Source organism: Salminus brasiliensis, chromosome 13 (genome assembly GCF_030463535.1).
Source record: "Salminus brasiliensis chromosome 13, fSalBra1.hap2, whole genome shotgun sequence".
In the NCBI taxonomy this organism is placed as follows: Eukaryota; Metazoa; Chordata; class Actinopteri; order Characiformes; family Bryconidae; genus Salminus; species Salminus brasiliensis.
Window position 1 is genome coordinate 3,622,184 of NC_132890.1, and position 22,659 is coordinate 3,644,842.

General features: G+C 43.8%; 1 protein-coding gene across 1 annotated transcript in view; it reads right to left on the reverse strand.

Annotated features, from left to right (window-relative positions):
- The window catches only part of shank3a (SH3 and multiple ankyrin repeat domains 3a), a 221,080-nt gene that overhangs the window by 188,587 nt on the left and 9,834 nt on the right, over window positions 1–22,659 (reverse strand). The gene's annotated exons all lie outside the window — the stretch shown is intronic.

A 22,659-nucleotide genomic window follows, 5' to 3' on the forward strand; every position in this document is an offset into this window, starting at 1 on the left:
GGGGACATTACATTGCTGCTTCCCTGCACCATGATCCTGTCAGGACCCTCTTCATCACGCTCTCCCCTGGGGCCATCCCAGGACTCCACCCACAGACCCATATAAGGACTTCCCATTTGTTTTCTGAAGCCCTGCTTCGAGTTTTAGTCTGTTGTTTTTGCTAAGTTTTGTTCCTCACCACACCCGAGCTCTTGCCTAGTGTTTTGGATTTGTGTGTTCTGTGTTTTCCTCTGTATCTCGCTCAGCTTCCTCCCAGTCCCAGGTGTGTTTTGCCCAGTTTGTTGTTGCCACACTACGCTTTTGCTTTCTAGTTCTGTCCCTTAGTTTGCTGCACCCCTGGTTATATTCTATTTGTCATTAAAGTCTTGCATCATCCATCCCTGCAAGTGTTTCCTCGTTTTCACTGTCGCACCTGACCCGACATGACAGATCCTTCATTTTTTAAACCTTTGACACTTTGGACTCATAAGAGGACATTGTTTTTTTTTTGTTTTTTTTTTGCAAAAACAGCTTCCTGTACAAAGACTAAATTTAGTTTTTATACTTATTAGGTCCTACTAATCCCAAACAGGAGAAATTTAAAAAATGCACACCAAGTAAAAGTCCAGGTCTCAGGAGGTTAAAGTAGCAGAATGAATGCATTAGAAGTGGTGTCCACAAACATTTGGACATATAGCGCAAGCAAACTGCTGAAGCTCTTCCCATATAACAGAACCACAAAGTGTTTATTTTACAAAGTTAATTTTCACTAGAAACATGTCGTTTCGGGAGCATGTGTTTTTCAGTGGAAGTCAATGGGGATTCCACATTAGCCAATTACATCTTTTGTTTACAAGAATTAAATGAGTCCATTGGGCAAGGTTGGTTTGAATCAATTTAAGCGAAAGATAACAGCTGATCTTTATAATTCCGTGGAGCTCACCAAGGAGAAGGCAATTATACCTGCTGACTGTGCGCTTTAATTACCCCACACACCAAACAAATGGGAAAAGCATAAAACTTCTGCATCTTCCTTCTCTAAGACTCTACTTACCGCCGCTATCCCCTAAAATATTACTCAGCTAGCCTAGTTTTGTGGGACCCTGATTGGCTGCGTAGAGTAGGTGATGGCATTTCAACAATGGGGACCAAAATATTTGCTCTTTATAATGAAAAAGCTTCTGTGGTATAAACTGACCTCTATTCAGTCTCTATTCCTGGTAAAGGACTCAAGCCTTGCCCTCAAGCAGAGCCTTTTATCACTAGTCTTTAGGCGTGAAGGGCCCAGGACTGAAGGCTCTGCCGTAGTGATGCTGAGTGAGGCCGACCGTCGGCATTGTAGCAATGTTCTTGGATGGCGGCTCACCACCTCAAACTCAACCCCAGCAAGACGGAGCTGCTGTACATCCCGGGAACTGCTGGACCAAAAAACGATCTTGCCATCTCCTTTGAGAACCCACTGGTCACTCCTTCTACAGAAGCTGGAAGCCTTCCTCTCTAGAGAGTCACCCAGGTGCTTGTTCAGTCTCTCGTCACTTCCAGACTTGACTACTGCAACTCTCTTCTGGCTGGTCTCCCTCTGCGCACCATCAGACCCCTGCAACTTATCCAGAATGCAGCGGCACGAGTCGTCTTCAACGTTCCTAAATTCAGCCATGTCACTCCACTGCTGCATTCTCTCTTCACTGGCTTCCTGTAGCTGCTGCCCAGGTCATCAGATTCAAACCCCTTACTCTGGCCTACAAAGCCAAGAACGGACCAGCCCCTCCATACTTGATGGCAATGGTCAAAAGCCGATCCGCACCTATAGCCCTTCGAGTTTCAAGTACGGCTCGGCTCGACCCGCCATCCCTCAAAATCCATGGAAGACAAGCGTCCAGGCTTTTTTTTGTCCTGACCAAAGCGGTGGAATGACCGAACGGCCGAGTTGCTCACTGTCTTCAAACGCAGACTGAAGACCCACCTCTTCCGAGAGTACTTGGATGATTAGAGTACTATGGTCACCTTATTGACTTGTGTTTAGTAATGTCTAAGCTTAGAGGTTTCTTCTGAATTATTGGTCTATTCTAACTAGCTGAGGTTTTCTTGGGTAAATAGCAAAGCACTTTGTAAGTCGCTCTGGATAAGGGCCATAAATGTAAATGTAAATGTTAACGATAGTTGCGATAGTGCTATTAGTGATATTGACATGATTCCAATGCTTCCCAAAACCTAATCTTCACCCTCACCCAGGCCCATTAATCCGGCCTAATCCAGCTAGTTCCAGTCTCCAGTTCCAGACTGGTGTCAGCAGTAGGTCTACAGCAGCTGGTCGAGGATGGTGAGATGGTCTGAAAGTCTACAGATCTGAACCTGGACTCAGTAGAAGCCCTCAGTAAAAGTCTCCTGATGTTCTGCTGAATGTTCAGATGCTGCTCCATCACTGAGATGGTGTTGAGGGTTAACTGAGACACTCCTCTCCTACAGCACTCACTCTCCATATCCACACTCCACACTCCTCCCTCCCCTCCCAACAGCACTCACTCTCCACATCCACACTCCACACTCCTCACTCCCCTCCTAACAGCACACACTCTCCATATCCACACTCCACACTCCTCACTCCCCTCCTAACAGCACTTACTCTCCATATCCACACTCCTCACTCCTCACTCCTCTCCTAACAGCACTCACTCTCCATATCCACACTCCTCACTCCTCACTCCTCTCCTAACAGCACTCACTCTCCATATCCACACTCCTCACTCCTCACTCCTCTCCTACAGCACACACTCTCCATATCCACACTCCACACTCCTCACTCCCCTCCTAACAGCACTCACTCTCCATATCCACACTCCACACTCCTCACTCCCCTCCTAACAGCACTCACTCTCCACATCCACACTCCACACTCCTCACTCCCCTCCTAACAGCACTCACTCTCCATATCCACACTCCTCACTCCTCTCCTACAGCACACACTCTACATATCCACACTCCTCACTCCTCACTCCTCTCCTACAGCACTCACTCTCCATATCCACACTCCTCACTCCTCACTCCTCTCCTACAGCACTCACTCTCCATATCCACACTCCACACTCCTCACTCCCCTCCTAACAGCACTTACTCTCCATATCCACACTCCTCACTCCTCACTCCTCTCCTACAGCACACACTCTCCATATCCACACTCCACACTCCTCACTCCCCTCCTAACAGCACTCACTCTCCATATCCACACTCCACACTCCTCACTCCCCTCCTAACAGCACTCACTCTCCATATCCACACTCCTCACTCCTCTCTTACAGCACTCACTCTCCATATCCACACTCCACACTCCTCAATACCCTCCTAACAGCACTCATTCTTCACACTCCTCACTCCTCTCCATAGTCACACTGCGGATCTTCAGCTGCACAGTGAAGAACAAACTGGCGTCAGTGCTTAAACAGAGCTGCTCCCTCGGCCACTTCTGTATCAATACTCACAGCCCATCAACCCCTAACTTTCCCTCTGCATCAGTAACCAACTAGCCCACTGCTAGGAGAGAGAGAGAGAGAGAGAGAGAGAGAGAGAGAGAGAGAGAGAGGAAGAGACTGGGATATGTATAGAGAGAGATAAGGAGAGAGAGAGAAAGAGAAAAGAAAGAGTGGAAAATGAGAGAAAAGGCAAAGACAGAGCATGAAGAGAAAGAAATGAGAGAGAGAGCGAGAGAGAGAGATAGGGAAAGAGCGTGATGGGGAGAGAGAGAGAGATAAGGAGAGAGAGAGAGAGAGAGAGAGAGAGAGAGAGATAGATAGATAGGGAAAGAGCGTGATGGGAGAGAGAGAGATAAGGAGAGAGAGAGAGAGATAGGGAAAGAGCGTGATGGGGAGAGAGAGAGATAAGGAGAGAGAGAGAGAGAGAGAGAGAGAGGAAGGAGAGAAAGGAGGGAGGAGAAAGAATGACAGAGAGAAAGAGCGAGAAAAAGCAGCGATAAATAGAATACAGTGAGAGAGAGAGAGAGAGAGAGAGAGAGAGAGAGAGAGAGAGAGAGAGAGAGGAAGGAGAGAAAGGAGGGAGGAGAAAGAATGACAGAGAGAAAGAGCGAGAAAAAGCAGCGATAAATACAATACAGTGAGAGAGAGAGAGAGAGAGAGAGAGGAAGGAGAGAAAGGAGGGAGGAGAAAGAATGACAGAGAGAAAGAGCGAGAAAAAGCAGCGATAAATAGAATACAGTGAGAGAGAGAGAGAGAGAGAGAGAGAAATATGCTCTCTCGCTACATAAAGAAAATACATCAAACAGAGCTTTGAACTCGTGTGTGAAGCTTTTACTTTATCAGAGACATTTACAAGACAAAGATGAGGAATAGAGCAAGCATGGGGGAATCTCTCTCTCTCTTATACACACACACACACACACACACACACACTCACACACACTCACAATGAAAAAAGAACTAGAAAAGAGAAAGCATCTTCCTCCTGCATGCTGAGCTTCTTATTAGAGATGTTGGATAACACCAGCCAGCGTCCTCCAGCTATAATATAACTAATCAATACAGCCTATACACACTGCTGTCTGCAGACCCCCCCCACACACACACACACACACCTGATTCAGCTCAGTAAGGCCTCAGTAATTATCTGATGTGTGGAATTGAGCGTTTTAGAGCAGGGAGAAACTGGGAGTGTGTGTTTAGTCACTTTATCTAATCTCTTTATCCTACAGTCAGCTTCACCTAATCTCTACCCACTGTACCATTCGGGTGGAGAAGGGGTGAGGGAGCTGGATTAACCCCTAAATGGCTGCTAAAATAGATTAGGTGTAGTTAGGTGTAGTTAATTACAGTTTGTTATGCATTCGTATATGTAATTTAAATTGACAAAAGTATTGGGACATGCTTTTGTTGGAGTAACTGTCTCTACGGTCCAGGGAGGACGGCTTTCTGCAAGATTCTGGCGGAGCGCTGGTGTGAGCATTTGATTGCATGTTCAGTGATCATCACCCCACCTCATCACCCCCAACACCCGACTCCAAAAGTATCAGATGGAGCTCCACCACCATCATTCCAGAGAACACAGTTCTTCCACTGCTCCACAGCTCAATGCTGGGGGGCTTTATACCCCTCTAGCCCACGCCTGGCATTAGGCAGCATGGTACCAATAGGTTAATGCTTATCTGCTCCAGAGAGTGCTATTCTATATACATGAACAACTAGTTTATCTTTATTATTGTGTTTTATTACTATATATTATAGATATTAATATTTATTAATATACATAACTGATATCTGTCACTCCTGTCTTTTTCCCTCACTCTCAAAAAATGCGTCAGCAATTTGACTCTCCTAAAGGTTCGATCCAGCTTTGGAATCAAGACAGTTTTTACACATGAACTCAAAAATCGATCCAAATCTATTAAAATTCATATCAAATCCAATATCTGTATCATAACTCCCCTATTATATCATGCTGTATAATAAAAACAGCTATCTCCAGTTTTCTCCATGCTGTAAACCCTGTAGCTTCTTTGTACACTGTCTAAATAATTCTGGATGAACGGACCAATAGAAATGCTCTAAATTATTTTTTTTATTTATATATTATATATTATTATTAAATTTATAATATTATAATTTGTATATCATTTATATTATACTTTTATTGTACATAGACAACATCTTTAACCTTAAACAACATTTTCACCTTCTCCTGTAACATCACCATTTTGGAGATACATGTTTTTCATTGCACAGCAATAATACACTGTATGCTAAAATTTGCATATGGTCACACCCCCTATCGCAGGGAGGAATTTCAGACTCAAATAATATGAACCATTTCTCTGTTTATTCGCTCTCAGGCTGACAGGTGAGCTGGAACTAATGCAGCTGTGTTCCCACTCAGCAGAAACCGAACCCACCATAAAGGCCCAATCCCATCGCTGCATTTACAGTCAGATAGAAGGAGTTCACATCCCAACCGGCAAACCACCGCGATAATCACACTACCCACTGCTGCTCTGTTCTCTAAAGAGAGACAATTACACACTTTCAAATGAATCCATTTTCCTCAAATCATATTTTCCCTCCAGTTTTAACCAATCAGGATTCAGTAATGAATATCTAATTCAGGCAAAACGCTGATCAATACCAATTCCAGAGCACGGAGAGTAACTGCTCCGCTCCGGACACTGCAGCTCTTAGGTGTCCAAAAACCTTTAGACATATAGTGTTTATTACTGTAGAAGCTCCAGATCTCATCAGAACAAATAAAGCAGCTGAACATAAATCCAGTAAAAAGGAGAAACAAGAGCTTCTCATTCTGAAGAAAGAAAGTAGTGAGATCTTGTCGGTGAGCTAGTCTGAAGAACAGAGCTCGGTTCCTCCAGGGTTCTCCTGGACGCCCCCCAGTCCAGCCAGCACAGCGTGGAGGATGTGTTCAACTCCATCAGCAGCAGCAGCAGCAGCAGCAGCAGCTCACCTGATTTACCATCATTAAGCCCTGATTTACCACCAAACCAGGTGTTGATCTGAGGAGAACTCTAAATAATACTAGACTCTATGAGGAGAACTTTGGAGATGTTCTAATGATCAACACAGTGATGGAGAACCACCACCACTTTCTGTAGGAGTGTTATCATTATATTATATTATATTATTTTACTGAGGAGATGCAGATTATTAAGCTAATTTTCAGAGGTACCTACAATTTTTGCACAGTATATATATATATATATATCAATACTGATCAATACCTATTCCTGCTATTTAAGAGTAGGGAAGGCCCGATACCACGCCACCTTCTTCATGTCCAATACCAATACTGATACTGCGATCTCGGCCTCTTTTCCACTGCAGGGCCGAAATTGTAACCGCTCCAGTAGCTTCTGCACATGGACGCGGTTCAGCGTGGAGTGCTGCAGCTCCTGCAGTAGACCTGTGCACCACTGATCATTCCAAAAGTGGAATTCAAACACTGGGAGACCACAAGCTCTTCAATATGACACCTTACTGCCGGTCAGAGATTCAGAAGAGTGTTTATTGAATGATCTCATCCTTCTGAAGCTGCAGCCCACAGTTCAGCCCTTCTGCAAATGACACCTCCGATTCAGTTCCCAAAAAGTGCCACCAGCCTGTAAACACTGGGCCGAGCAGTGTTTGCCATAGTAACTCATAAACCTCGCCTGGAGGAGGCAGAGTAGCCTGGGCCTCAGGAGATGATGAGTGGAGCAGGTTTATCAGCATGGACAGAGGCATTTCACACAGATTGTCTCATTTCACAAGCCTGGGAAACCATAGCCTGCTCAGAGATGTGGAATTGAGCTTACCTCTGCAGCTCTCCCTGCCTTTTTTACCTCATAGGTTCAGTATTTCAGACGCCTGCCGGAGTTCTATACCACGTCTCCGCAGCACAGAGCGCATATCTCCTTTATGACAAGGTAATAGAGCGAACAGTATTTCTGACGAGTAGAAAATAGTAATAATTCAGATGTAAGGATGATTTGAGGGACTGCTGGGAAGGGAGTCACTCCTTCTCAATTTAGCCCTTTTTTTTACTGGTCACCGAAGGATCTGTACTTGGTGGCAAGGTGTGTCAGTATCAATGCAGCCAATAATATTATACTGTCTGATTCATCCACTCTCAGCTGACAGTCATTTAATCAACAGTCTGGGAGCAATGTGATTTTCTCATGCTGAATTCTGTGCTCTTGGACCTTCTGTTCACATTAACAGGTAGGGTTGCCGCTCTGACCCTTCGTGTTCAACTCTATCAGCAGCAGCAGCAGCAGCAGCTCACCTGATTTACCATCATTAAGCCCTGATTTACCACCAAACCAGGTGTTGATCTGAGGAGAACTCTAAATAATACTAGACTCCATGAGGAGAACTTTGGAGATGTTCTAATGAAGAGCACAGTGATGGAGAACCTCCACCACTTTCTGTAGGAGTGTTATTATTAGTGGTTATTCTAATATTAGTGATTTACTGAGGAGATACAGACTTATTAAGCTAATTTTCAGCAGTACCTAAATGTTTTGCACTGTATATATATATATATATATATATATATATATATATATATATATATATATATATATCAATACTGATCAATACCTATTCCAGCTGTTCAACTGTTCTCTCTCTTTTGAACAGTAACAGAAGAAAGCACTAAAGAGTGAGGGAGGCCCGATACCACGCCACCGTTTTCATGTCCAATACCAGTACTGAATAAGCACCCCAAGTCCCCCTATGGATCCTTTAGATCATGACTGTTGTGAGGTAGGGTGGTGGGGTAGGATGGACCCATGGTAGGTACTGACCACTCCATACTAGACCCCCCCCCCCACACACACACACACACAAGGCCTGCCTGATGCTTTTGGAGATGTACTGACCTCAGTGTCTCAGATTCCTAGGCTGCTGCCTATTATGTAGATCCCACCCCTTGACAGGAGCCACTGGAGCCAGACAATCAATGGTATTCCCTTCACCTGCCGGTGGTTTTAATGTTATGGCTGACCTGTGTATACCAAATGCCCGTTAAGATCACAGTGAAAGAGGAGCGTGTTTGACCTCAGTGGTGATCTCAATTTGATTTCCACTGAGCTCGACTGATCCTCCCCACAGCAAGCTCACGACACAACTGCACTAAAACAATTACCGCAGCACCACTGGAGTGATTAAAGGCCCCGTGTGACAACAGTGACTTTCAGGTTACAAAATACGAGTAAAAACCATTAACGTCACAATGGGAAGCGGTAATGATGACCTTGTGCTGTTCTGTGGGACTATAATGAAAAGAATCAGTTTAGTGAGAGTGTGTGTGTGTGTGTGTGTGTGTGTGTGTGTGTGTGTGTGTGTGTGTGTGTGTGTGAGAGTGTGTGTCCATGGTACGCAGTTGTTCTCTGACTCCAGAAGGACCTGATGGGATTTCAAGCATAAAGCGTGAGGTTCTCAGTATTCTGATCTAATAGAGTCCTGGTATTGTTATTCTCTCCACACCAAAGACCCTCACTGTCAGCTACGCAACACTCCCTGCATTAACAACACAATGCCATCCTGTCCCGGCCCGTCTCCAGTCTCAAAGTGATGCACCACAGTTACCGAATTTTTTTTTTTTTCGGTTTGGGCACATCTGATGTCCAGTGATGGTATTTTTGGACGTTTTTACAGTAGACTTGTTAAAGCCTGGTTACATGATTTTTCGCAGATTTTAATTTTTTGATATAATGTGATTCTGGATGTTTCTCATTGTTTCAAAATGTCATAATTGAATTTAATGCAATATTCAAATCCAGGCACACTTTCACATATCAGATTCCCTCCAGTCCCTTTTTCTAAATGTAAGCTTATACTTTTTTGTGATGTCATTAGACCGATGCATTTGCACACACCAATAAACCATAACATTAAAACCTGCTAATATTCTCAAACTGAAAGCTTCAGCACAGGTCCTACCAGGAGACTCTAATGCACGTCACGAATATCTCACCCCAATCACCAGCATCCACCTAGAGGTCTATAAATGACCTCTACTTACGCCCCTTTGTCCTCGCCGCTCGCTGGTTGCCCAGGGGGTAGATTCTGCCCGGATTTGCGAGGGTCCAGATGTTAGAGACAGTGGGATCTTTATCAGTGGGGTCTTTACTAAAGACTTTAACTTAGTATTATTATTGTAACTATGACCTTGTCTTTGGAGTCTTCCTGGTAATACTGATGTTAAAAGTATAAGAATCCATTTGGAGGAACCTCTTAAAGTGCTTTGAGGAACTTTCAAGAAAGGCTTTTCTTCTAAAGACCTTTTCTAAAAGGTTCCTCAAAGCACCTTAAGAGGTTCATCCATAGTTTCAAAATGAAGAACCTCCAAAAGGGGTCTTCTACTTTTAACAGGGGACATACTAGACAGGAAGTGAACAGTCAGTATTAAGAACCTCCAAAAGTTCCTTAAGGATCTTCTACTTTTAACAGTGTAGATTCCACCCCTTGATACGTACCACAGGAACCAGCTATGTTATTCACTTCAGCAGTGAGTTTTACAAACAGGCACAACATAGGATAGCCAATCAGAAGAGGCCTTAAAACCACAGTAATAATAATAGGCTGTTTAAAGTTTAAATAAGGCATAAAGACAGGGGTGAAATGGTCATGTAATTATGATTTATCACTGTTTTTGACACTCAGATCTCATAAACTGACCCCTAGCTACAAAAAAGTTGTCAAATATAAAATATAATGTATATATGTATATGTATATGTATGTATATATATATATAAAATGTATAAAATATATATGTCAAATAAACAATATAACACACGATGCAGACAGACCCCGTCAAAAGTTTGCATACACCTGGTTGCACATGTGCCGAACATCATCATTCTAAAAACATTCGATTCAAATGCTAGGGTGATGCTAGGTTTTTTTTATTATTATTATTTTTTTTTTTTTTTTGCCCTAGAGACACATAAGTGTCCAATGTAGTTAGGATAGGGGGTTTAGTTAGGCCTAAATTGTATGTTGAACTGAAAGAATTGGGTGATTGGGTCATGTAGGCTATTAAGGCTATTTATTGGTTTTGCTAAATTAGTTATTGGGTATGCATGTAGCTGCATGGTCTATTTTCACCCTCTCACACACACACACACACACACACACACACACACACACACTGCCTGGGTCCTACAACCTAGGCCTACCTCCATAACATCCTAACTACGGTAGATACCCGTGTGATAACCAATGATGATTAGCACATTACTAATCCAGGTGTGTCCAAACTTTTGACTGGTACTGGTACTGGTACTATGTTGTCAAGGTTCTAGATTCATGTTTTGTATCTGTTTTAACCAATATACCACTAGCTTTACACTTCATGATATCCGCAGGCTGGGGTGGTCTGAGGAACAGGCCTCTGAGGGGTCTCAGGTAGAGGCGGGACTGTTTCCCAAAGCGCTGCACTTGGGCAGGAATCCTGCAGTGAGATATGACTCAATCTAGCTGAGACACTGTAGCTGGGAGACACACGAAACACCAAGAACTACGGGAAGGCGATAATGTAGTGGTCTACCTATCCATCTATCTCTCTCTCGCCCTCTCTCTCTCTCTCTCTCTCTCTCTCTCTTATGCACACACATTTGCACGCAATTCTGTCCAGCTAGCAGTTCCCCAAAAACACAGGCTCAGCCCCACTCGACCTCTGCATCCCTGAACACAAAAGGCCCAGGTTTTGGGCCTGGTTGTTCACTTGCTCCCTAATACACTTTTAGGACAAAAGTATTGGGACACCTGCTCATTCATTGTTTCTTCTGAAATCAAAGGTATTACAAAGAGTTTCTCCTGCTTTTGTTGGAGTAACTGTCTCTACTGTCCAGGGAAGAAGACTTTCTGCTAGATTGTGGAGGAGCTGTGCTGTGAGGATTTGACTGCATTCAGCAACAAGACCATCAGTGAAGACAGGATGTTGGATGATCATCGTCATTTCCAACTCCCCAACCCATCCCAAAGGTTGGATGGAGCACCACCATCACCATGCTTCCAGAGAACACAGTTCCTCCACAGCTCAATGCTTTATACCCCTCTATACCCCACGCCTGGCATTGGGCAGCACGGTGCCAATCGGTTCATCTTCATCTGCTCCAGAGAGTCCTATTCTATTGGTAGTATTTCTCCACAGGTACTGTGTGTGTGTCCATTGAAGGGGTGTCCACAAACATTTGGACATGTGTACATTTATTACTGTTTACAGTAACAGTGATATTTGGGTCTAATAGTGATGTTTGAGTGGGGTGGGGTGTATGATGGTGTGTGACGGGGTGGTGGAAACAGGGGAGCGAAGAGTGAGATGGAGCACCTCTCTTCACTTGAGAACAACAACAGCAGATAAAAGACGAGGACAGAGACAGAGTGGAGCCGAGGGAGGGGACGTGGTTCACGTAATGGATTTTCAGCTGCTCCTTTCCTTTAGGTTTACGGAGGAGGTTCAGAACCCAGTATGCAGATGGGCATCTCTGTGTGTAGATCCTCTCGCATTAAACTACTCTCACACACACACTCGCGCACTCTCTCGCTCTCTCTCTCTCTCTCTCTCTCTCCAGTCCAGAACAGGCTGATGATTAGGACTAATTTAGATTTGTATATCTATTCATTTATGTACGATTGTAGCCAAGGAATGAAAAGCGGGTCAGTCCTGCCGTCTGCCCGACCAAGAAAAAGATCAGTCAAGCCCAGACTACTGTCTCTATCTCTCTCTCTCTCTCTCTCTCTCTCTCTCTCTCTCTCTCTCTCTCTCGCTTCCTCTCTCAACCTACCATTTCTTTTTTGCCCCTTTCTCCTTATTTCTCTCCGTCTTTCTCTGCCTTTTTTTCTTTTCTTTTTTTTAGGAATGATGTAGTTTTATGAATTGACGCATCTGACGCATGATTTTCATATAATTATCGTACAATGTTCCCTGAAGGAATGAATAGTGGAATGTTCAGAAAGGTCCCATCTGAGAGAACGTGTAAAGCACCAAACATTTTTTGAGCAAAAGTTTTGGTGGCCCATATTTTAGCCAAATGTTTGTGGACACAGCTCCATTAGCCAAATGTTTAGGTAAGCTTTTAGACCAAACATCTTTTGAGCGAAATTTTTGGTGGCCCATATTTTAGCCAAAAGTTTGTGGACACAGCTTCAATAGTCAAACATTTTAGGTAAGCTTTTAGACCAAACATCTTTTGAGCGAAATTTTTGGTGGCCCATATTTTAGCCAAAAGTTTGTGGACACAGCTCCAATAGCCAAACGTTTAGGTAGGTTTTTGGACCAAAAATCTTTTGAGCGAATGTTTTGGTGGCCCATATTTTAGCCAAAAGTTTGTGGACACAGCTCTGTTTGTCAAATATATTAGTTGAGCTTTTGAACTAATTATCTTTTGGGCAAAATTCAGAGGTATACTGCAATGTTTTAGTAAATGTTATTATTAAAACTGCCTGATTCTGTGTTTTTAAGAACTGATGCAGTATTGCAAAACACAGTACCATGATACTCAAGGGTATCGAGGTTGTCTTACACCCCCAGTCTTTACCCCTCCCTCTATCCCTGTCCCTCTATCTTCTTCTCTTTCTCATTCTTTCTCTGCCTCTCTCGCTTTCGCTCACTCTCGCGCCCTCACTTTCTTTCTAGTTCTCTTTGCTTGCTCTTCTCATCCAATTCAATTCAGGGTTCCTTGTTGGCGAAGCAAACAGAGCTACATTTGTGTCGCCACAGTCTGAGTTACAAAGTTTCAGAGTTTTAAAGGAAAATAGAACAAGATGGTAAACTCTCTCTCTCTCTCTCTCTCCTTCACACACACACACACACACACACACACACACACACACACACACCTGTCAGGGCCTATTGTTAGTAAGGAGGTCATTTCTTTCTTCACCTTTTACAGCAAAAACTTAAGGACATCACCAAACCATCAGACGTCAATCATCATGAAGCAATCCCTGGCTGTGTGCGTGTGTGTGTGTGTGTGTGTGTGTGTGTGTGTAAGTAGGCTACATGTAAGTGTTCTCTACATGTGTCCTCTCAGCATAAATAATTGAGGTAGTGTAGATACGCGGCTGGATAGGGAGAATGTGGCGCACAAAGCAGGAATGATTTAAGGGCCGGCAGCGGAACGGCGCGCGGGCCCGGAGCCGCTATCTCTCAGCTGTCACTCCCATCTAAAAGATTCACAGCCGTGAATGAATTATTCTGTTGAAACAGGCCATTATGAGCAGGCCGGCCAAACACACTGCGCTTTCCCCCGCTCCTGAAATCAGCTCATCAACACTCAAACACAGACCAGACTCTGTAGCGTACCTTACCTGGCAATGGCGGTTTTTGTGGGTGGAGCATGAAGAGATCAATGGCCATGAAAGCATATTTTTGTGGGCGATGCATGAAGAGATCAATGGGGATGAAAAGATATATTTGAGGGTGGAGCATGGAGAGATCAATGGGGATGAAAAGATATATTTGAGGGTGGAGCATGGAGAGATCAATGGGTATGAAAAGATATATTTAAGGATGGAGTATGGAGAGATTAAAGGCCATGAAAGGATATATCTGTGGGCGGAGAATAAAGAGATCAATGGGTATGAAAAAATATATTTGTGGGTGGAGCATAAAGAGGTCAATTGCTGTGGAAGGATATATTTGTGGGTGGAGCATAAAGAAGTCAATTGCTGTTAAAAGGATATATTTGTGGGCGGAGCATGGTCAATGGTCAATTGCTGTAAAAGGATATATTTGTGGGCGGAGCATGGATTGGTCAATTGCTGTGAAAGGATATATTTTTGTTGGCGGAGCATAAAGAGGTCAATTGCTGTGAAAGGATATATTTGTGGGTGGAGCATGGAGGGGGTAGTTGCGGTAGTAATCAGTGTAGGTTCTGCTAAGCTGGATGGGTGTGGGTGTACCTGTAGCTGATCATGGCTGAGGTCATAGGTGATGACAGCGTCTCCTGAGAGCCTATTTTAGTCATCACTGGCACTGACCAGTCCCTTCATCCTCACCTCATTATCACGAGGAAGGCAAAGACAAACTTCAAACTCACTCTTGTGTGTGTGTGTGTGTGTGTGTGTGTTGTGTGAGGCTTGGCCTATGATGAGTGATATCATAATCAGTTCACTGTGTGTGTGTGTGTGTGTTTTGTCCAAATGCCATATGCATTTTTTTCCCAGCTCCTCTTCCTCCTCTCGTCTGCCCTTCTTCTTCTTCCTCACTGTGTTTGGCTCGAGCCCAGAGTCGGAGTCTCAGTGGTGTGTTGATGTGAGAACAGGTGCATATGTTCTTCTCATAATTACCCATCCTGAAGGAACACTTCAGCATCGCTAACTCTCTCTCCCACTCTGTCTCGCTCCCTCTCTCGCTCATATTTCATGCTGTGTCAAAGAGGAGGTAAATAATGAATAAGCCGTGTTAAGCATCAGTGCTCGATACGTTGTAGTGCGTTTGAGTGTGTGTGAGAGAGACGGAGAAAGAGATCGAGAGCAGGCCGGGGTGTGTGTGTGTGTTTGGGGGGGTGTAAGTGAGCGGGTGAGTGAGGGATGCTCACTTGTGTGTTCTTGTGCATTTCTTTGCATCACACTGTTGCTGGGAAGATCTCAGCTTCTTCATGAGCTTCATCATGACTGAGATTCAGGACAGGATGGGCTCCAGCTCCAGTCTACCCCGGACTGCCTCAGTCTACCCCAGCCTGCCGCAGCCTGCCCCAGTCTACCCCGGCCTGCCGCAGCCTGCCCCAGTCTACCCCGGCCTGCCGCAGCCTGCCCCAGTCTACCCCGGCCTGCCGCAGCCTGCCCCAGTCTGCCAAAGCCTGCCCCAGTCTACCCCGGCCTGCCGCAGCCTGCCTCGGCCTGCCGCAGCCTGCCCCATTCTAAAACATAATTACAGTTTATTCATTTAATTCAACATAATCAAAATATTAAATGTGGCCTGTGCAAAGGCAATGGTACAATACATATATAATGTTTTCTATAGTTATCCAATGTCTTAAATGTAAATAGGAATTTTGCTGTTAATAACAGAAAATATATTTACATTTAGAATATCATGACCTATATATATATATATATATATATATATACACACCCATAAATACATACATATATATACAGTATTTTTGTATTTTTGTGGAAGTCAATATATATATTTAAATTGCATTTTAAACAGTCCATTTACCATGGAGATATATATTTAGTACTATATATATATATGTATAGTCCAAATGCAATTAAAAAAAACTTACATTGACTTCCACTGAAAGGTAAAAGTACTATATATATATATATATATTATTTTGTAATGTAATGTAAGTATAGCAGTACTTTTGTATATGGTTGTAAAATAAGCAAAATAAAAATATTTATGATGGGTAAAAAATCTTTACAGGACAAGAAAAAACCTTCTTAACGTTTGATTGAAGTAAATGTTTTGACATAATGTGAATCTGATCTAATGCAAAGTTGTTGTTTTTTATTCTATCAAAATGTCATGATGACCTGACCAATAGAAACGCTGAGTAAAACTGAGTAAAACCTTTTTACATTGACTCTGACATTTTACGGTTGCCATTTCTTATCTATATAATAATCATAATCATAATCATAATCATTATAATAAAACCCTATACAAAATCCAGCTGACAGATACAACACATTCACTAACATTTTACAACAATAACTGAAGCACCCTCTTATGGTGAAAAAAGAGAAAACACACACACACACACACACACACACACACACACACTCACACACTAAAAGTAAGCTGTTTTCTATTCTAGGATGAAATACCAGAGGCCCAAACACTTTTAACAAGAACAGCTCATGAAGAAAATCATTTTTCATTCAATTAGTATTCCCTACTTTCTGAAAACACACACACTCTCACACACACACTCACACACACACACACACACTCATACAAATCCACTGAATGCAGCCACTCCAAAAGGCTGAAGCAGCAGTTTTTCTAATTAAGAGACAACAGAGCATGAAGAGGCAGCATGGTTGTGTGTCCCAGTCTGCTGAATATAACACACACACACTCTCACACACACACACACAGCCGTCTCCAATGAAAACCTGCAGCAGTGAATGAAACAATGTCTATTTCAGCTGGGAATGAAGTGATGACACTTCACATGTATCAGAAGGCAGCATGTGTGTGTGTGTGTGTGTGTGTGTGTGTGTGTGTGTGTGTGTGTGTGTGTGTGTGTGAGTGTGTGTGCTGTCACTCTGGGAAGAGTCCTGCAGCAATAACTAATAAGATTCCTTCATTAAGGGCTTATAAATCTTTAAAAATGTGTTTATTAATGGTCATTAATTTAAATATTATAGGTCGTAGCCCTGAAAAAGCAATATTTTGAAGTTCTCACTCATAAATAACTGGACAAAAGTGACCGGTTGCTTTTCAAACAGTGTGCCCACATTCCTCCATACTGTCCTGATCTTACTGTGGGTTCTCCAACAGTCCGTGTTCCACCTGCCAGCTTCAGCAGAAGTCTGTTAATAGCGTCCTACAGTCGAACCCCAACGCAAGCTCACTAATGATCATCTGATCAGCCTACGTTAAATTAACATTAACACAAGTGTCCAAATATTTATGGACACCCCTTCTAATGTATGCAATCAGCTACTTTAAATTGCACCCACTGCTGACACATATGTGCAAATGCACGCACACACACACACACACACACACAGTCCCTGTAGAGAAGTATTGCCAATAGAATAGGACTCCCTGAACTAGAGGGGCTAGAGGGGTATAAAGCCCCCCAGCAGCATTGAGCTGTGGAGCAGTGGAAGAGCTGTGTTCTCTGGAATGATGGTAATGATGCTTCATCCAATACTTCTGGGATTTGGAATTGGAAAGTTGGGGATGATGAGGTGGGGTGGTGGTGACCATTCAACATCCTGACCTCATTAACACTCTTTTCACTCAGTGCAATCAAATCCTCACAGCAATGCTCCTGCTCCAAAATCTGATAGAAAGTCTTCTTCCCTGGACAGTAGAGACAGTTCCTCCAACAAAAGCAGGATAAATGAATGAATAAATGAGCAGGTGTCCCAATACTTTTGTCCATATAGTGCACATCCATACATACATAGTCTGCACACACACACACACACACACACACACACACAGTAGATAGATAGCTGCAGTGTTGAATGCAGTAACACACACACACACACACACACACATACACACAGCAGAAGGCCTGAGAATGAGAGTCGCCGCCCAAAACTAATATCGAGCTCAACACTGACAAACATCTTCTGCTGGGTGGTGTTTCTGAGGCTCTGGGAAGGTTCTATATCTGCTTTAAAAGCAGCCGCCGAAATTGAATCCTGGAATCCTGGAGTGCCGGACACCTGCTTACACCCAGCTGCGACCCCACCGCCCATCACCACAGTCATGGTCAAGCCCCCCCATATTACACTACATATGTCAACAGGAAGGGCTGCAGGAGCAGGTTTATGACCCTTTGATGTGCCATAAATATCCATTTCATAAACCTTTGTGATATTACCAACACCAGAATGGGATATGATGGTGCTGTGAATGAATTTATGATGAAGCTTAATCTTCCGCTTACTGTCCTGACAGCTTATGCCTTTTGTTGTGAACTGCAGCAGACCCATTTATTTAGCCTTTACCTCACAGTGGGCTGTTAACTGAGAACATTTCCATTCACACGGAGCGAGGACGTGTGGAGACGAGCCTGCTGCAGAACCCCGCTGACCCTGCATTAAAACCAGCATTCATCCATCGGGCCCTCTATTACTAATACCACTTCTCTGGGTTAGCCACCTACTACAAACAGCAGCTATCAGGTGCTTCCTGCTGTAGCACCTACTGCTGAGCCTAGTTTTACACAGTGTACTCAGGTAAGCTTAAATCCAGCTCCATTCGAGTGCTTAAAAAAAACAAAAAACAGACCTGCCATAACATTACAACCACTGACGTAAGGATCGAGAGAATCACTTGATCACGGCATGTTGTTACAGTGGCTCCTGTCACCAGTGAGGGATCTACAATATTAGGCAGGAGTTGGAAGCTGAGCGTAAAAATCTGAGCCACTTTCACAAGAACCTAACTGTGATGGCTGGACGACTGGGTCAGAATATCTCCAGAACATCAGGCAGGTCTTGAGGGGGGTGTTTTTGAGGTATGTTTTCAGAACCTACCAAAAAAAGGGGCTCCAAGGCAGCACGACCGGTGAACCGCTGACAGGGTCATGGACACCCAAGGCTTACTGATGCTCATGGAGGCCTCGATCAACTTAAAGGATCTAACGCCAGTCTTGGTGTCACAGGTCCAGGCCTTGACCGCTCAGAGTTGTGAGCAGGACTCACACAATATTAGGCAGGTGGTTCTAATGTTCTAATGGCTGATCTGATCAGTGTATCTCATGGTATCAGGTGAAGTTGGTCTCAGCAAAGTTAATGAAACCACGCATCCTATAAAAGTCAAGGCTGAACTTTAATTAAAAGATACAGTAAATAAAATTCCGACGCCTCTTCAATGCTACGTGCCGAGCTTGATGGTCTAATGAAAGGTGGAACTGAGTAGAATAACAGAAAGAGGCCTCTCCGCTGTCTCTGTAATTAACAAATGCCAGTGAAGAACCTTGAGAACCCTTCAGGGGTTCTTTTAGGGGTTCCTTCATTTGACACTGTGGTTTGAGGAACCTTCAAGAAAAGCTTTTTAGAAGAAGAAAAAGGTTCCTTGAAGGTTCCTCACAGCACCTTAAGAGATTCCTCTATCACAATCCATTCCAACAGACACAGGTAAGAGTGCAGGTCTGTCCAATTAAGGTCAAAGACAGCCATATTCACCATTAGTGTTGGGCACGGATGGAATCTGGCCTCAACCTTTGACCCTTGGAGCGTTTCCCCTTGGCTTGGTTTGTGTGGGAAGGTCCAAGCGCACCAAAATACGACACAACAAACCACGTGAGGACGTTCTCTCCACTTATTGGTCAGACCTGTCTGGGGCTGGAGACGGATGAGACGGATCCTGACCAAGTACCGGCTCAGTGACCACAGTCTGGCTATAGAGACGGGAGGTATAAGCGCTCCTGGCTGCCCAGAGAGAGGCGAATGTGTGGTCAGTGTGAGAGTGGGGAGGTGGAGACCGAGCTGCACCTCCTCCACTGCCCTACAAAAAACCATAAGGGGTATAAAGCCCCTCAGCATTGAGCTGTGCAGCAGTGGAAGAACTGTGTTTTCTCTGGAATTATGGTGGTGGTGCTCCTATCCAGTACTTTTGGGATGAGTTGGGGTGGTGACCATCCAATATACTGACCTCACTCACTGACCATGCTCATGTTTCTGAATGCAATATATTTTTTAGTAGAAATCCTTCTTCACTGGGCAAAAAAAAAGGATAAACTTGTTTTTAATACCTTTGATTTCAGAAGAAACATATAGGCATATTTTTTTTCCCCAAGCATGACATCACCAATCAGTAAGCTCCCACAGCGCCCCCACCTGGTGCCTCTCTTAACTGCACATGAGGGAGCTTATTTGGCCACGTACTACAGAGGGTAATACACTGGATGTGGTTCATGCGCGAAGACCCACAAAACTGAAGCAGAACTGGAAGTCCTTGTTTTGGCAGAAGCTAGCAGCTGCTGACCTGTGGAGTGAACCACATTACCCAGAGTTCAGCTGCTCTCTGCCCTGGTCACAGAGAGCCTTGGGCAAACACTGTCCCTCATTTCCGTTACAAAGACACGAGGAGAAACAGGGCCTGACGACCAGCGTCCACTACACACATAAGAACGCACACAGAATACTAACAGCGTGGTCATGTGATAGATATAGTACAGTATGTGGACAAAAGTATTGGGACACCTGCTCATTCATTGTTTCTTCTGAACTCTAAAGGTATTAAAAAGGGTGGATCCTGCTTTTGTTGGAGTAATCGTCTCTACCGTCCAGGGAAGAAGGAGGAGCATTGCTGTAAGGATTTGATTGCATTCATGACATTAAGCATGAGTGCCGAGGGTATTTCATACAGGATACTGGGAATATAGCCCTCTAACCCTGTCCATAGGCCCACACTTCAGTTCTCCAGCTCATTACTGTGGTAATAATTAATATCATTACCAATTTCATAGACCTTAACATTGCTCCCTGTGGGACACTAAATATGCTAAAATCAACCGACTACTGAATAATTCTTAGTTGTTTCTGCATTATGATTAATGACAGAATAATAAACCTAGAGTTCAAAAGGTTAACACCTTGATTGCAATTTATTATCTGTATTACTATAATAATAATAATAATAATAATTATAATAATACTAATAATAATTATTATTATTATTATTATTATTATTATTAATATTATTAAATGATGCATCCACCTGCACTGATGTCCATATGAGCCAGTCTAAGGGCTGAAAGCTCTGAGTGTTGACATTTAGCTTTTTAGCGTTTATGTATTCTGTACAGGTAGGGCTCTGCTGAAAATAAGACTGCACTCAGTAGATTTTAGCTGCCCTGTAAAAACAAGTGCAACAAATAAAAACCCAAGCCATAAATCCAGCTCTGAACTGTAATCACCCTGTCCAACATCACAAAACAGCACTCTGGGGTGTTATTTGTGTTGGCAGACTGTGGCATGAATCTATAAGAACCACTGAATGCTTATCTGTAAAATTACATATATGTATCTGACCCTTGTGAACCCTGGTTTTACTCCTAATACAGAAGCTACTACGAACTCGTAACAGTTTATCATATTTTGAGTCCCACAGGGTTCTGTTTTAGGGCCTATGAAACTGATACTGCAATTATGAGGGGAATAACGACATGCCGGTAGTGCGGGATACGGATGGGTGGTGGGCTTAGTGTATCTCCACAGCTACACTGCTGGGTCGGGACCTCCTATCCATCCCGGCACCCAGCTGTTAAATTCCATGGTGAAGCGGGGAGGCGATGGGGCACACAGGGCGGCAGCTCCCTAAGCTGCGGGTTAAGCTTTAGCTCTTCAGGTTTCTCAGACTCAAAGAGAGGGCGGAGTCATGTTAGCCTTGTGATTGATCAGGGTTATGCTGATGTAAGCATGACAACTTTTAGGACCGCCCATTCCATACGGAGAAGAGTATATATGAGAAGAGTATAGATAGATATATAGATAGATGGGGAAAGAGAGAGAGAGAGAAGAAAGGAATAGGGGAGAGAGAGAGAGAGAGAAACAATGACAGGTGAGGAGAGAGTGAGAAAAAAGAGGGACAGAATGAGAAGAGCGAGAGACAGAGAGAGAGAGAGAGAGAGAGAGAGAGAGAGAGAGAGAGGAGGGGGTGGTCAGTTGGTGACTCGCTTAAATGGCTTAGAGTGAGAAAGAGAGAGAGAATGGTAATGAAGAGAGCGAGAGTAGGAGAGGTAGAGAGGGAAAAAAGAGAGAGAGAATGGGAGAGAGACAGGCATAGAGAGTGGGGGGTGGTTAGCTAGTGACTCTTCTGAATGGCTCAGAACGAGAGGCAGAGAGAGGTAGAGAGATAGAGAGAGGTATAGAGAGAGCAGTGTAGGGGGGGTGGCCATCAGCTGGTGACTGGTCTGAATGGCTCAGAGAGAGAAAAAGAGAGAGAGAGAGAGAGAGAGAGAGAGAGAGAGAGAGAGAGAGAGAGAGAGAGCAATACTGGTAAAACGCAGCAGTCGTTTATTAGACTTTGGGAAGATCTTCATAAGACATACTCTGTACATTTACACTGAGGGTCTCAGATTTAGGTTCCCAGAGGCAGAAGAAGTTGGTCAAATCCATAAGGCCGTGCTCTACTGGAGTACGAGCTCTGTTAGAAAGGTTACTGTGCTGATTCAGGTCTTCATCAGAACAGAATCAGCCCGAGTGAGAGCGAGCAATGACAGGGTGGAGAAGACGTGACGGAGACGTCTAAAGAAAGCATAACACGCTTCCTCCATTTCAGCAGCAATTAAAGCTGCTTTCCTTCGACTGACAGCCTGAAAGCACCCGTCAACTACCCTCACTGTTAGTGTCAGTCAGCACTCACTCACACACACACACACACACACAGTCAAACCATTGTTTCCCTCTCAGACCATCTCACTTTTAAAAAACGCTTAATACTAAGTGCTTCACCATATGTCCAAATATTTGTGGACACCATTTCTAATGAACGCTTATAATTCAGCAGCTCAAGTTACACTCGTTGCTGACACA